Source organism: Hyalella azteca, unplaced genomic scaffold (assembly GCF_000764305.2).
Source record: "Hyalella azteca isolate HAZT.00-mixed unplaced genomic scaffold, Hazt_2.0.2 contig14498, whole genome shotgun sequence".
Classification (NCBI taxonomy): domain Eukaryota; kingdom Metazoa; phylum Arthropoda; class Malacostraca; order Amphipoda; family Hyalellidae; genus Hyalella; species Hyalella azteca.
In genome coordinates, this window is record NW_025944378.1 from 114,253 (window position 1) to 119,720 (window position 5,468).

The following is a 5,468-nucleotide window of genomic DNA, read 5'->3' on the forward strand; positions in this document are numbered from 1 at the left end:
GTGACGCCTATGCGTTGGCTCAAGTTATGTTATCTCTCTCTGCCCTCAACACAAATTGTATGTATCAATTATGTAACTAAATCACTAGAGCTGATCAGTTCGTTGACAAGATAAAGAATACATTTAGAAAAGAACAATTATTAGTGTGAGAGATTTAAACAACAGTTGCGATCATTGGAATCGAGGCCTTTTCACCTTCTGGTGGCTAATCTCAATTCTTGATAGTCACCAATCAACTTGGCACTTCGGACGCATTGTGAGGGAATGTAGTAGCAGGGCTGAATCCGAACGCACCCGGTATAAAATTATGAACAACCTGCTGCTATGTCTCTCCACAAACAATCATTCATAAGAGCCAACAAACCTTCAAATAAATTAAATTATGTTGACTCTTGACACACACAGAAAGACGGCAAACTTGAAGAAGGTTGCACTCTTTGTCCTTCTGAAAGGGTTTGAATGGGGATGAATAATTATCCGCGACTAACTCATTGTTTCGGTTTGAATGATTAAAATCTATAAAGACTGCCAGGATATCGATGAGTCGAAATTAGAGGAAGGTTTGCGAGAGCAGCACTCTTTCTTTAGTCTTCGTGTCGGCAGGCAGCACTCCTGAATGAAGACACTACAACTTTCATACTATGAAATAATTACTGATGAAAAATCGAATTTGAATGCTTAAAACAGTTGTGATTTATACCGACAGTGATAAAAAGTTATAATAATAACATTTGCTGATTAAATTTGTGAAGTGAGAAGATGACAAGAATATGTAATGAAAGCCTACCGGTACAGATGAAAATACACTTCACAAATGTTTCAACTCACGGAACTGTTGCATTAACTGATCACTTGACTGGTTCGTGAGATAAGAGTTCCACGACATCGAAGTTATGGAGACTCACCGGCTGGTGGTGCCGGTCGTAGAGTTCTTGCTGTGGCTCAGCGGCTTGTGTGTCCCGCGCTGCTCCGCTGCCGTCGCGTCGAGCGCCAAGACTTTGCCTCGAGATGACCACTTCACCAAGCAAGCTGAGACTAACTCATTCTCTACACCATGTTACTCGCTTGCTCTTCTCTGGGTTATGATGATCAACTTCCTTCAAGTATTTATATTTGTTTTTTTATCTGAATTTTGTATCGAGATAATCGAATACCGACATCCTGGAAACTCTGGCCAATTTGTGGATAGCTTCACCCACGCTCATATTTATAATAGTGAGTGTACTATTTCACAGAAATCGGAAAATGCATTTGAAGCTTGTGCGAAGATTGAAAAACTTGTCCATTACATTCGACCGGGTAGAGGATGGGCGATCTTATTGCAGAAAGTTTGTCAGTATGGCGGGGGTTTACGGCATTGTGGCGTTCAGTGGCTTGGCATATATGCTTTTCGTACCAACAACTATGAATATTTTGGTAGGTGCAAATATGACATTTCTTGGTTTGAGCCTCACTGTGATTTTATGCTCGTTTTACATAAGTATAACTATTGTCACAAGAACATACACGTTTCTCAACGAAAAAATTCAAGCCGCAACTGCTGCGGTGAGGAACAAAACTTGCGACGATCACACCAGCGGTTGTAACAGTCGCTGTCCGGAACGACGCGCTGGCCAAGCTGCGTTTGACGTCGACAAAGTAGATAATGTGTTACATGGGTTTGAAGAAAATTTAATATACATTCAGGATACCCTGGAACAGATACAATCCTTCTATTCTACCCCACTCCTGTTGGGAACTCTATACTTATGGCGAACGTAATTCTCGGCTTCTTTCTCCTTTTGAACGCTTTTATCAACAATGAGTTTAAGGTGCAATTTTGGTGTCTTACCGGCGTCTCGGTGTGGTCCCTCGCTGTTCTTCTTTTGATGCACAATAGCGCTGACCAAGTCAATTCTGCGGTGAGTTTATGCTGCTATAGAACTTGAAGAGAATGGTTAGAAATAAATTGGGTTAGTTAAGAAATTTACCTTACAAAAAGTATTCCGTAAATCTGAAACATCCCGATCACATTTTCAAAGATCAGTTGTACCGATCATATTTTTTTCAGATATTTTATACCGATCAGTCGCAAATAAATTCCAAATAATTTTGCATTGCCAAGCGTAACATATGATAGTTTACCCCCCCCCGGATAGGTTTGCTTTGTTCAGGGTTAAAATAACTCAATGTGAACATGAACGGTTTATCTCTTTGAATCTCTGTAAAATTTCAAAAACTTTTAAGAATATTTCTAGTGGCACATGCAATGACAACGTTAATAAAAACCAAGGTTTTACCGAACAAATTCCTTCTGAAGAATCCGAAATTATCAATCACTGAATAATTTGCGAAAAATGCCATAATTTCAATAATTCAATCACATGTCCTTGGGTTATTTATCGTGGATATCACATAGTCACACTTCGATCTGATTGTATTTAGGTATGCTTTAATGATTTTTTATTAATTACGTAATTATACTTCGCTTTCAGCGTCAGGATCTTGCCTGGCGTCTACGGAAGCTCCTCTGCGTTCTGCGCCCGCAAGAGGTCGCGACTTTTCAGGTACGAAAAGCTAGAATGGGACAAGAAGTGCAAAACGAGTTAATTGTACGGAAACGCCTACTTTTGGAGAAGAAAGTCTGTACTGAATTTCACTTACTACATATAACTAAAATCTAAATTTTCCTAAGCCGGATTTTTGAAGTGCAGTTATATCTCAGGTGTGAATTGAAATATTTTCTATTTAATCATCTTTGATCAGTACCGTAAGTTCACAATTTATCTTAAATGCCCTTGAATATATCGACATTTGAGTCGGTGAATTTTGTTGTTATGCAGCCGACGGTCTGGCGAGCGCTGGCCATCATCGCTGAGCCGTTCCAGTTCTCCATGGCAGGCTTCTCCGGCATCGGCCGCGGGGCGCTCACGAATGTGAGCAATTCACAATTTCGGAAAAAAATTAAAATTTTGAAATTTTTAAAATTCAAGTCATGAATTCGGTAATTCGGGATTTCGAATTTTCGCTTAATTGGTTCCGCTAAAATGGACTGAGTTATTTGCAAGGATTTCACTTTTTTGTTAAAAATTTTCTAAAAATTTTACCGTCTTAAAGCGATTTTAAAAGCGATTGTTTTTTTCTCCACGTGGATCACATTTAGGCGCAGACGGTGGCGTTCACCGTGTCGTACGTGATCGTGGCGCTGCAGTTCCAGAACCCTCAGCTTTCTGTGCCGCCAGAACCTCGGAGGGACTCATCAGCACTGAACTAGTGGAGGCTGATGGCTGAGGGAAGGCTGACATATGAGGGTAGGCTGATGTATGGAGGAAGGCTGATAGCTGAGGGAAGGTTTATGTCCTAGGGTAGGCCAATGTTTGAGGGAAGGCTGATGTCCGCGGGAAGGCTGATGTCTAAGTGAAGGCTGATGACTGGGGGAAGGCTGATGTCTGAAAGAAGGCTGATGTATGAGGGCAGGCTGATGTCTGAGGGAAGGCTGATGTTCGATGGGAAGGCTGATTTCTGAGGGAAGGCTGATGTCTGAGAGAAGGCTGAAGCATGGGGGTAGGCTGATGTCCGTGAGAAAGAGGTCGTCTGATGGAGGCCGATGCCTGCGGTATGCCCGATGGCTTAGTTAAAGCTGAAGACTGATGATTGAGGGGAGTATCTGAAGTAAGACTGATGTTTGAAGGGAGTAACTGAAGTAAGACTGATGTTTGACGGGAGTATCTGAAGTAAGACTGATGTTTGAAGGGAGTAACTGAAGTAAGACTGATGTTTGAAGGGAGTAACTGAAGTAAGACTGATGTTTGAAGGGAGTAACTGAAGTAAGACTGATGTTTGACGGGAGTATCTGAAGTGAGACTGATGTTTAAGTAAGACTGATGTTTGAAGGGAGTATCTGAAGTAAGACTGATGTTTAACGGGAGTATCTGAAGTGAGACTGATGTTTTAGTAAGACTGATGTTTGAGAGAGTGTCTGAAGTAAGGCTGATGTTTAAGTAAGACTGATGTTTGAGGGGAGTATCTGGAGTATGACTGATGTTTAAGAAAGATTGATGTTTGAAGGCAGTTTCTGAAGTAAGTCTGACGATTAAGTATGACTGATGTTTAAGGGGAGTATCTGAAGTAGGACCGATGTTTGATGAGAGTATCTGATGTAAGACTGATGTTTCTTAAGTGAGACTGATGTTCCTGAAGTCAGATTATGTTTCTGAAGTAAGACCGATATTTAAAGGGAGATCAGTGTCTAATATTATTTATATGAATCAATTCATAAAAAAAAACTTCAAAATTAATATCACGACACTCTAGAAATGTCATGATGAGTTTGGGAAAATGCCGGGAAGGAAGTTATAAAGTCAGAAATAAAAAATGTTAGATGTATCGTCATTCTTAGCATCTTTTGTAGAAGACAATATCTATCAATGCTGGGCAGTTGAAGTTTTGGTAAATAACATGCGTGTCATGCGAGCTATGCGTACCGAGCGCAATATATCTGTAAGCTTGAAAATCTTGCATTTCTCTGCTAGAAGACATTTGCACCACAACTTACAAAGGCACAAAAATTCTCCCTGTTCTAGAGACGATGCGCTAACATCAGTCTAATGAAGCCTCATAGAGATAATGGAAAAATAGTTTCCAGAAATCACCAGCCATTGCTTTTTTCTTTTAATTTAAATGTGAGCTCGCTGAACAATATTCTTTCTCTGTGGCATCGGCTGCGGCGACCTCACCAACGTTGCCTGCCCAGCGTAAGAAGAGGGAAAATTCATCTTACCATTTTAGGGCACCATTCCAGTGACTATTTATTTTCACTTTAAATGTTGAAAAAGTTCATGTTTCATAATAATTTGTCAGTATTAATTGTCATTAGGATAATTTCAACGCAGCTCACCTCTAGTATTGACGATTAAATTAATATGTAGAGGGCGGGGTTGATTATTAACCTAATTCGACAGTTTTTTCTTTGTTTTTATGTACATAAGGCACATATGGAATAGAATGTAAACTTCCTATGAAGTTTTGGTACGAATCGTAACTCAATTGAGCTTGGTCGAGTGAAGTTGCTGTGATATGGGACAGCGGGGAGAAGAGAAGCCTGAAGTTTCAGATAGAAACTTATACAACTTAAGTTTCAGGTTGAAACTGCACTTATAGAACTAAAGTTTCAGATTGAAACTATACTTATACAACTGAAGTTTCAGATTGAAATTATACTTATAAAACTGAAGTTTCAGATTGACACTTATACAACTTAAAAAATTTCAGATTGAAACTATACTTAAATACTTATACAACTGAAGTTTCAGATTGAAATTATACTTATACAACTGAAGTTTCAGATTGACACTTACACAACTTAAGTTTCAGATTGAAACTGCACTTATAGAACTAAAGTTTCAGATTGAAACTATACTTATACAACTGAAGTTTCTGATTGAAATTATACTTATACAACTGAAGTTTCAGATTGACACTTATACAAC